Below are 12,058 nucleotides of genomic sequence, written 5' to 3' on the forward strand. Positions count from 1 at the left end.
AATAATAGCGTAGGGACTCCAAGGCCCACTTAATTGCCAAGCACTCCTTCTCCACTATGCTATAATTTCTCTCTGCCGGGGTAAGTTTCCTACTCAAGTACGTGATCGGATGTTCTTCTCCGTTCACCTCTTGTGACAGTACCGCTCCTTAGCCTACCTCAGAGGCATCCGTTTGTACAATAAAGTTTTTCTTGAAGTTGGGGCTGATGAGGACCGGCTGTCCACACAGCGCCGATTTCATGGACTGGAACGCTTCCTCCGCCTGAGGGTTCCACCGTACTATAACTGACTTTTTACCCTTTAACAGTTCGGTCAGGGGCGCCGTTTTCCCAGCAAAGTTAGGTATAAATCATCGGTAGTACCTGACAATGCCGAGGAACGCTCACACTTGTTTAGTCGTCACCGGCTTAGGTCAGTTTTGAATGGCATCAATCTTGTTTATTTGAGGTTTGATAACCCCTCGGCCAATCACGTACCCCAAGTACCGGGCTTCCTCGAGACTTATCACACATTTTTTTTGGTTCGCTGTCAGGCCTGCTTCTCTGAGTGAATTCACTACTGCTTGTACCTGGGACAAGTGGGTCTGCCACTCAGTGCTAAAGATGATAATATCGTCCAAATATGTGGACAAGTACTTCTGATGGGGCTCCAACACTATGTCCATCAGCCTCTGACAGGTGGCCGGGGCCCCATGTAACCCAAAAGGCAAGACGACATAGTGATAGAGGCCCTCTGGTGTTATAAAGGCGGTCTTTTCCTTCGCCGATTCTGTCAGATGCACCTGCCAGTAACCCTTGGTGAGATCGAGCTTGGTGAAGCACTGCGCCTGCCCCAGTCTCTCAATCAGCTCGTCCACCTGGGGCATTGGATAAAGGTCAAACTGTGACACCTCATTCAATTTTTGCAAGTCGTTACAAAATCATAACGATCCGTCCGGCTTCGGAATCAGCACGATGGGGCTAGCCCACTCACTCCGAGATTCCTGGATGACTCCTAGTTTGAGCATTTGTTTTAACTCAGCCGAGATGGCTTGCCTCTGGGTTTGGGTTCATGATACTGTTTCATTCGTACCCTCACCCGAGGTTCTGTGACAATGTCATGTTGGATGACAGAAGTACGGCCTGGTAGTTCGGAGAATGCATCCCCGTTCTGCTGCACTAATTTCCGAGCCTCAGGTTGCTGATGTTTAGTGAGAGCGTCATTTATTTTTACCTCTCCTCCGGCTTCCTCCCGAGCCGGTGTTGGAGGGTCCACAGATGATACAACCGGAGTAGTCTCCATAATCATAGATTCCCGGTCTTTCCAGGCTTTAAGTAAATTGACGTGGTATAACTGTTCAGGTTTCCTCTTCCAGGGCTGGTATACTCTATAATTTACCTCCCCCACCTTTTCCCGGACTTCATAAGGCTCTTGCCATTTGGCCAAGAGCTTACTCTCTGCAGTGGGAACCAATACCAGTACCCCACCCCCCTCTTTAAAGGACCTGACTGTGGCCATTTTATTATACGTGCGACTCTGCGCTGCCTGGGCCTCCATTAGATGCTTTTTTACTATAGGCATGACCACCGAGATCCGATCCTGCATATTTGCCACGTGCTCAATTACACTCTTATGCGGAGTTGGCTCCTGTTCCCATGTCACCTTGGCTATGTCCAGCAACCCCCTAGGATGCCTGCCGTACAGTAGCTCAAAGGGTGAGAACCCCGTGGATGTTTGTGGTACGTCACGGATGGCAAACATTTAATAGGGCAGTAACATGTCCCAATCCTCCCATCCTTGGAAACTACTTTATTTTAGCATGGACTTGAGGGTTTTATTAAATCGCTCGACTAGTCCGTCGGTCTGTGGATGGTACACCGACATGCGCAACTGATTTATTTTCAGCAGCTTACACAGTTCCTTCGTCACTTTGGACATAAAAGGAGTCCCCTGATCTGTAAGGATCTCCTTAGGCAGTCCATGGCACACAGCTCCCGGGCAATAAGTTTAGCCGAAGTGTGGCAAAGGAGAATAGCCTCTGGGTAACGGGTGGCATAATCGACGACCACAAGTATGTGTTGGTGGCATCGAGCGGATTTTACAATGGGCCTCACCAAATCCATCGCAATCCGTTCAAAAGGAACCTCTATAACTGGCCGAGGCACCAATGGGCTACGGAAGCTTGCGGTGGGTGTGGTCAGCTGATTCACAATACCTCTGTACGTCAGTGTAAATCCCAGGCCAAAAGAACCGCTGCAAGATGTGCTCTTGAGTCTTTTTAACCCCTAGATGCCCCTCCAGCAGGTGTGTGTGGGCCTTCTCGAGTACCGCCTAACGGTATGACTGAGGCACTACTAGTTGTTCCATGACCTCGTCCCGGATTTAGTCAACCTTATATAGTAAATCTTGGTTGACCGCCATGCGCGGAAAAACTGTTTCTGCACCTGATTTCTGAGCCACCCCATTTATCTCTATTACCCTTTCCTCGGCTTGGGTCAGGGTAGGATCCTGTAGCTGAGCTGTCCCAAACGCTCCCTGGGACACTTCCAGATCTGAGATCGATGGGGTCTCGTCGACCTCTCCTGCCAATACATCTAGGGGGAATCTGTTGGGGTTACACTCTGTCCGTAGCTTGGCGATCCCTATGGCATGTATCAATGACTCGGGATCTTCGGGTTCTGCACCCTGACACATCTTTATTCTGAGAGGGTTAATTTTACTCTCCCACAAGGACCAAAACAGTGGCAAATCTCTTTCCAGCACAGTCTCATAAGGAAGAGACTTTACCACTCCCACCACATGTTTTACCTCTCCACACGGAGTGGAAAAGGTAACCTCCGCCGTCGGATACTCGCGGAGTTCACCATATATGCACATAACCCCAACCTTATCGTCAGTGGGTTCCAATCCAGAAATCAATGACCCATGGACGAGGGTCACTAGGCTCCCTGAGTCCAAGAGAGCCTGCGCTCGATGTCCTTCTGGCACAGATGGGGTTCGCCTATTGGACCTCTGGGGTCCGCGGTGTAGACGGTCCGAGCATACATAGATGACCTGCAGCTGTACCCGCAGTCCGTGGGTTCAACAGTCAGCGGGCAGCTGGCAGCCATATGTCCTGGCCCTTGGCATCGCCAGCACCTAATAGCGGTGGCAGTGCCAGACGTCGAGACCGATTTAGGGGAAATTGGTCTCCTGCCACCCTCACTCCGGGGTACCCCCTCAGTAGAGGCTTGGTACTGACTGTCACAAGCAGAGGGATGTGGTCCTTTCTCAGACTCCTGGGTTTTCAGGGGTCGGCGTGCCACTCGCAGTGGGTCAGAGTCCCGTACAAAGTCCTGAGTGGCTGTATAAAGCTCAATCAGGCTAACAACTTGGTCCAGGTTACCCGGGCCCCCCGGGTCCCACCCGAGTCTGCACCAGCCGGTCCACCACCACCCTCTCTTCCATTTGGGCTGGGCTCAAGGTCTCAGGCTGGAGGCATCTTTTAACTAGCTGCAGCAAGTCATATGCCTGAGACCTGGCGGGTTGGGCCTCTATAAAGGTCCATGAAAACACCCGTTGGGCATGCACATATGTATTAACCCCCAGTCGGGCAAGAATCTCACCTTTTAGCTTCCCATAGTCCTGGGCGTCCTCCCAACTGAGGTCAAAGTAGGCTTTCTGTGCGTCGCCCATCGCCACCACTTCAGCCCACTGGTCGGCTGGCAGGTTTTCCCACTCCGCGGTGCACTCTCAGACAGTGAGGAAGGCTTCCACATCGTCCTCTGGACTCAGCTTCCTCAATGCGGAACGGACCTTATCCCAGGCCTCATGACGTTCCGGGGTCGGTGGCGGTGGCATCTCTCGCAGAGCCACAAATTGCTTCAGAATTAGTTCATTAGTTTTCTGCTGCTGCTGGTACAGGAGCTGCTGTTCTTGCTGCTCTTGCTGTTGCTGCTGTAACTTCAGCTGCTGCTGCTGAGTGAGTACTAACTGCTTCAGTAGCTCCTCCATGTTGTCGGCTGGCCTGAGCTGTAGCTTTGCTGGCTTGATCACAGACATGCAGCTTTTGGGGTATGCCTCAGTTCACACCATACTGTAGTGCGGCTGCATTCACACTGTGCAGTGATGAGACAGTGACCCAAGGGAAGTCCAACTTAAATGGCTTTATTTAGCAAAAAGTCACAAAACAAAGGTAAATGGTTTCCTTTGGATCAAAGCCGAGATCCACACAGTTCATAACACAGTCCTTCTCCAACCCGTTACCGAGGGCGACTGCACTGCCGTGTCGCCCCGGAGTGAGCCAGGGGTTTTGCTTTTCCCTTGGCTCTGTGTTCTGCTTCACACAGACCTGTGCTGCAGAGCCACCTGCTCTGCAGATTGTAGACAAAACACTGACTCTCCCAAGACCTTGGCTGCAGGTATTAAATGAGAACCGTGGACATGAGCCACATGCAAGACCCGGGCTGGAGGGTGTGGACTGCCCACTGCCACCTGTAGTCCACTCCAAGAATAAAAGCCCATGCCGGGTTTTCTTATATCCAACTTAGCCAAATAGCTTGACTAAGTTTAAACTTTACTTTTAATCTGCACTGCAGTCACAGCTGTGTCTGTGATTGCAATGCACTCCAGCGGGTTCAATATGCCTCTATGCACATCCTAGGATACACATATCATCTCTCGCATATGATCCGTCTCACTGCCTCACAGTTCCAAAATTAGCCATTTCTGGCTTCCATTTCCATTTTGTTGCAGTGTGTCAGCGATTCACATGAGGTCGCTGTGAAGAATAGTAACCTACTGGCCCGCTATTTAAAACCGATGTTCTCCGTCAGACGCATCACATATAACTGAGTTTCAAATCCAGCCATTTGTACTGAATGTGGAAAATATAGTCCTCCATTTAAAATGGGCAAGGTGCGTGGCAGCGAATGGGAAAGTGGATGTGATGGTGCATGCAGAGGCCGAGGCCAAGGCCGTGGGCAAGCTGAAATTGTGTCACAACAAACACGCACATCTTGTCGCTCGACCTTCTTGTCCCAACTACTAGGGGACCGCATAACACCACTATTGAACACAGAGCAGTGTCAAAAGGTTGTTGGTTGGATAGCAGATGATGATTTGTCACTTTGCCACCACCACCACCCAGTCTTCCACACGGTCAAGTCTCAGTAGCCGTGAGTCTAGACCGCAAATTCCTCACGCTGATCCTCCTTCCTCCCATCATGCCCAGAGACAACTGATCCCACACTTGGACACCCAGAAGAGCTGTTCACTTTTCCATTTGTAGATTCGGGCCTCTCGCCCGGCCAGCTTCAAGCAAGTCAAGAGGAGAATGTGTGTAGCGATGCCCAAATATTTGAGCAGCCATGGTCACACAAAGGCAATGGTGGGAAAGTGCAATTACTGTCACAAGAGGTGGATGATAATGAGACACAATTTCCAGAAAGTCAGGAGGAGGACCAGGGTGAGGAAGTGGAAGACGAGGTGGTGGATGATATAGTAACTGACCCAACCTGGCAGGGGGACATGCAGAGCGAGGACAGCAGCACACAGGGGGAGGGAGGCGTAGCACCACAACAAGCAGGAAGAAGCAGTGTAGTAGCCACAGTCACAAGGCAGGAAAGCGTTTCCCATAACGCCAACACGACGGAAGTTGCCAGTACACCTGTTAGGTATTCCCGAGTCTGGTTGTTTTTTAAAGACTCTGCCGATAACCCCAAAAAGGCCATTTGCACCACCTTCCATGCCAGCATCAGCAGGGGTGGCAAAACGACCAGCCTGACAACGACCAGCATGATCAGGCACATGGCAGCAAAGCACCCGACTTTGTGGGCCAAACCCCAGGGTCCAGGAACAGTGTCTGCAGGTGGCACCCTCTTCATCCGCTGTTGTGTATGCAAGCCAATCCCCTGTCCATGGTTCTTGCGAAGATGCCTCCTGCCCTGCACCTGTCGTTACACACTCTCAAGTAGCAGCATCAAGAAGCACGTCCACGTCCTTGTCCCAGCGCTGCGTTCAGTTGTCCATACCCCAGTTCTTGGAACGCAAGCGCAAATACACAGCCAACGCCCCACAGGCCACAATACTAAATTCCCACATTTCACTACTGCTTGCGCTCGAAATGTTGCCTTTTAGGCTCGTGGAGATGGAAGCAACCTGATGGCGTCGGCCATCCCTCGGTACTCGGTCCCCAGCCACCAATATTTCTCCCGGTGTGCCGTCCCCGCGATACACACGCACATGTCCCAAAACATTAGAGGTGCAACTATTTACAGAAAGTGATTGCTCCCAGTCCTCAGCCGGTCAGTCTTTGGACCCGTTCCGGGTAACTAAGTAGATGGGTTAAATGTTTACACAAACTTTAACTTGCAGTGTCCATTCTGCACAGGTACAGGCGACTACTTGTAGTCTTTAATAGGAGTGCTCCCTCTGGGGAGGCTCTTGTTCACAATAAGCTGACCCAGCTGGGTATTCAGCTTCGCAGAGGTAGAAGTCGCTCTCTTCCTCCACCTTGTGGACATTGAGGGCATACCAGCCCCTTATTCTGGGTGACGGGTGTAAAGTCACTGTGTCTCCGGGGTAGAGGTCCCGATCAGGGTGACCCGCTTTTAGGTGAGACTCCACGTCCCTCCTGTTAACAAACAAGTCAATGTCTGTATGCGGGTCCCGAATGAACCCCCATCCGGCCTCTAAATTTAATTTTACTACGGTCCCTTCTTCCCTGGGACAGTGGGTGGCTTTGTTGGCCTGGCGGGCCCGAGTCTTTTCCTCCAAGTTCTGGGCCTCTAATTTCTCCCAGCTCACGCGCCGTAAGCTGCGCTCCTTTGCGACCTGGACCAGCTGTTGGTGGCAGAACTCTTTGCGGTGGGCTGCGGCTCCCCAGAGTGATCCCACTCACACTGGGCCTCGTCTTCTGGCAACTGGGAGACGGTGGCGGGCAGTGGAGCGGGTAGGAGCGAGGGCCGCTGGTACTCCACCTCTGCGGACCAGCCCCACCGGCGACGTCTGTACACCCACTTGACTGGCGGGGGAGTTGGTTCCTGCAGGGGACCCAGAAGCTGGCTGGCTGTGCCGGTGCCCAGAGGTAGCGGTGTCTGGGCCTGCGGGGCATGCAGGGCAGGCGCTCCCGGGACTTGTGGGCCTTGCGGCAGGGGCAGGAGCAGGCCGCCGCTGGTGGCTCCCGGGGTCGGAGGGCTTGGCTGTGGGCCTAGTAGCGGGCCACGGCTGGTGGCGCCCGGGGCTGGAGGGCTTGGCTGTGGGCCTTGCTGCGGGGTCAGGAGCGGGCTGGTGTTGGTAGCGCCCGGGGTCAGCGGCTCCACCAGGGGGTCCAGGAGCAGGTCGACGCTGGCAGCGCCCGGGACAGGGAAACTCCTCCTACCTGCTCCCGCGGCCGCTCCTGCGTCACGTGTCACCTCCTGGCGCTGGTCGGGATCCGCCAAGGCTGGGGCACCGCCGGTGCTTGGTAGCGTCGTCGGCTGCCGGTTCGCCATCCGCTGTTCCATCTCCCGTCTCCACCCGATGATGGCGTCTCGCTGGGCCCTCTCCATCCTTCGGCCCAGGTCTTCCATCCCAGAGCGGAGGAACTCCGAGTCCTCCTGGGGTAGCATAGCCACTAGCTCCCCCACGGTGTAGGGTGCTCCGGTCTGCAGCAGGCCGCTGATGGGGGCTCTGGTGCTGCCGTCCTCCATCTTCCCTACCGGGTGCGGTCTGTCTAGACTGATCCAGACCACGCCCTGTCTCCCAGTTTTCTTCTCTCCTCTCCCCTTTGCGGGCGGTCCCAGGGCAATTTGTTGCGGTCCCATGGCAATCTGCTGTCGGTCACATTCAGGGTCAGCCCCCCCCACCTTGATGGACACACTTCCATACATGACCACTGCTGTTTGGGGCGGGCTCCGCTTCTGGCGCCATTCTGGGACCTGGCCCACGATGGGAGGTGGTTTCTTGTCGTCTTTTAGCACGCACATAATGACGCCCGTTCTTCTGGGGCAGGCGCCACATTTAGTAGAAAACACAGTCTTTAGGCGCGCGATACCCGGTGATAACGGGTGGGCTCATATCCTGCCGACTACGCCAAAGTTGACGCACCCCCTTGGCCGTGGGTTACACGGAGCTGGGCCGGTAGATGCTGGGGGTTGTAGGCCCAGTGGCGGTGACCCGGTCCGTGACCCAGGGCGGTCAATCCAAGGGGTTATTTGTATATATGGGTTTTTATAATGTCCGACTACGCCACCTGTGGAGTGCGGCTAAAGGGGGAACAGTCCTCTGAAGCTGGTGGTATGGCAGCAAGGGTATTATTACTCCCCACAGGAGGAGTGTAGCTTCAGGGCAGTGTGGGTGGATGATGGTGGTTGTAGTGCAGGGAGTCAGTAATGAACACAGAGAGAGTCCGTGTGATGCAGTCCCAAGATCTTTACTCACAGTTGTTGCTGTTCTGGTTACAGGGACCCATGTAATGGCCCTCGTCGTTCTGTGCTCACTCAGTGAGCAGTTCAGCCGACCCCCAGGTAACTCCGGAGTATATAGCAGGACCCCCTTCTGTGTGTCCTTTCTCTGGCCTTCTCCCTGCACCTCACACCCAGTGACACTTCTATCCGGTACCCTCGGGCCTTGGCGGGCGACGTGTGTTCCGTCCCCTGGGTCCTATATGGCTACCTTCTTAGTGAGACTGGTGTGGACTTGTGGCTACAGGACATAAAGTTCTGCAGCCTCCGGTTTCTAGTTGAGCCTTGCTGTTTCTCCGCTAGTTGAGGGACCGGTTCCCCTTATCTGGCCTGACCCCTCTACCTCCTGGTAGCAGCGGGCGTACGGGTGGCCTTCTGCACGGCCCGTACCCCTAGTGTCCCTTCGGTTCCTGGAGCCTTCCTGCTCCCTCTCTTTCAGTCCTGGGCCTCAAGGGCTAGGCCCGCCTCTGGAGCAGAGCTCATACAGAGCCTCTGCTCCTTTCACTTCTCCTCCTCTGACTGAACTGACTCCACTTCACTGATCTAAGATGGTGTCTCTATTTTATACTGCTCCTACTCAAGTGCTCCCAGCATCTACTTCCTCCACCCCATCCACTACATGGTTCCCCCTCTCTAGGTGGTTCCCCCCACTCCAGCCAGGGATCAGGGACTGTGCTCTCCCGTAGGAGCAATCTCGCCCTGTCCCCCGGAAATGTGGCGTAGTGAATGCTGGTGTTAGGATCCTGAGCCATACTCCTTCCTTACCTGAGAGTGAGGTACCACACCTCTGGATGAGATGCAATACCTCTGTGGCGACCGAACCGTCAGGGGCGCCACACTTGACCCGAGCATCGAGCACCTGAGCATTTTAATGCTCGCCCATCACTAGTGGTGACTCCCACGACTGGGTGCATCACACTTTTGCAAAGAACTTTACTGTTATTCACTGAAACTGTTCCTTTTTATTATCCATTTTTGCTAACCCCCTTGCATAATAGTTGTTAGACAGACAAAGTGGTTTTATCAGTTCCTGACTGTTCCCGCCTTGTGTCTCTGTGCGTTGCATTCCGGCACCTGTGTTACACAACAGCAAGACAAATCATGGTAATTTTACTGTAACTAGAAATGTTAAAGACCCTGAATGTGCTACAAAAACAGTCCGCAAAGAGATTTCTAGGTCTGACTTGGACCAAGTGTTCTCTGGTAACAGAACAGTGTCAGATGATCTTACTCAGAACACTCTTGACATTTAAAATGTAAGGTTTACTTGTAATTTAAAGGAGATTTTACGAAAGTCGTTGAAAGAAAAGTACATATATGCACCTCGTTGTCAGACTATGTTTGACTCCAGGATGATTCCTAGCTGTTCACATTCTACAGTGAAGTGTAGAAATCCTCTGCTTATCATTGTGCATTGCCCATACCGCAGGATAGACTTTTGGAGACCTGACAGCAGACACTTAAGCATATACAATATTTCACCCTACTATGAGGATGAATTATGGAATGAACCGGTTACCTATTCAAGGACTATAAGAGAAGTTAGAACTTGAAGATATTCTCCCTTTCACTTCAGTCAATTAAGGTATGAAACACCATCGGACAAATCAAATTCTGACATTTCTGTCATCCTTAATGAGTGTGTACAATCCAATCACTTAAAGTTGAGTAGTGTTGGCTTGGGTAACGCTGCAGTAGATAGAACTCCAGCCAGTCAGCAAGCAGAGGAGGGTGGCCAGCAGGCAAGAACATCTGTACCAGTTTCCTCCAAGTCCCAATTTTTTAAGAACACTATATCAGACTAGCTATTGAACCCGTTCTATGCCCGAGTGGCGAGCATTTTTATTGGTAGATGTGTAAGGGGGAAGACCGGGGTGTGAGTGCTTTTAGAGGGATCCAGAACTGCCAGGGCGGTACCTCTTGTTGCAGGGGGAAGACAGACTACAAGCAGAGGAGTCATGTGACAGTGAAGCAGGGGGTGTGTCGAGAGAGAGAGCTGGGAGGTCAGGTGAGAGAGGGACTCCTGGTGTGAGGAGAGAGAGGGAGAGAAGAGGACGTTTGCGTGGGAAAGCGGAGCTGGGTCCTGCGGAGGAGAGCAGTGTGAGAGGGTCCAGGCTCCTGGCTACAGGACTTGGAGCAAGGGATCCGAGTGCAGTGGACTGGAGTCGTCAAGCTGACTGTAGGGAGAAGAGATGTAGGGTCCGTGGAGCTGAGCACGTGAGGTGCACTGTTATGGACTAGGGGCTCAGCGGGTAAAAGCGGAGACCGCCCGCTGCCGCCAGAAGACGGAGCATTGTTTGGGCGGGGAAGCCTGAAGACAGCGCCACCAGCTCCAGCTGGCAACTGCCTTGTAGAGGACACAAGTCAGCTAAGTGAAAAAAACGTCGTTTGTTACCGGTTTGAATCTGCTACATATAGTTAAACTGAAAACTGTCAGTTACAGATTAATACCTGCTATTTCCCCATATTTTCCCGTTACTCCCTGTGTGGAGATTCACCTTGTTATCATAAACTTTCCCTGTTTATTAACCCTGTATTGGCTGCTCTGTGCTTCTGTGTCACTGCATCTAAAGTACCTGTGTTACAGATGCTGCCCCCATCCTCTTTTTTGCTGCACCTCATTCTCTTTTGTGCTGCCCCCATCCTGCTCCCCCATCCAAAGGCCGGGGGAGGAGTTTGATGCCGGAATACCCGCGTGCCCATAACACGCTGTCCGGCGCCATTTTGATGAAGACACACTGCAAATGTGTCTTCACTAAAATGACACCGGACAGCGTGCTATGCTCATGCCTCGGTTCCAGCACCGCACTCCTCCCACGGTCTATGTCCCGAACAGAGGCGGTGCTATATACTCCTCTTACATGTAACGGCTGGATGTGTTCTTCTGTCTGGAGCAAGACTGCGCAGGAGCATCACGCATGCTCAGTCTATAGATGCTTCGGACAGAAGGACACATCCCTGGTTATATTATAGATATCCCACAATTCTGTTAATATTCCCCATACTGGAATATATGCCCCCCCCTTCTTATTATATGCGGTCGCAATCCCATGCTGGTATGCATGGCACCCCTGATCCCCATCCCGGTATGCATGCCATCCCTCCATCCTGATATGCATGGCCCCTCGTCCCCAATTCTGGTATGCATGGCCCCCTCATCTCCAATTCTGGTATGCATGCCCCCCTCATCCCCAATCCTGGTATGCATGGCACCCCATCCCTCATCCTGGTATGTATGGCACCCCTCATCCCTATCCTGGTATGCTTGGTACTCCTCATCCCTATCCTGGTATGCATAGCACCCCTCATCCTTTTCCTGGTATGCATGGTACCCCATCCTTCATATGCCTACCACCCCTCATCCCTATTCTGGTTTGCATGGTACCCCCTCATCCCTATCCTGGTATGCATGGTACCCCTCATCCCTATCCTGGTATGCATGGTACCCCTCATCCCTATCCTGGTATGCATGGTACCCCTCATCCCTATCCTGGTATGCATGGTACCCCTCATCCCTATCCTGGTATGCATGGTACCCCTCATCCCTATCCTGGTATGCATGGTACCCCCTCATCCCTATCATGGTATGCATGGTACCCCTCATGCCTATCCTGGAATGCATTGTACTCCTCATCCCTATCTTGGTATGCATGGTA

The sequence above is a fragment of the Phyllobates terribilis genome, unplaced genomic scaffold (assembly GCF_046119375.1).
Source record: "Phyllobates terribilis strain yellow unplaced genomic scaffold, ASM4611937v1 Scaffold_5__5_contigs__length_657084704, whole genome shotgun sequence".
Lineage (NCBI taxonomy): Eukaryota > Metazoa > Chordata > Amphibia > Anura > Dendrobatidae > Phyllobates > Phyllobates terribilis.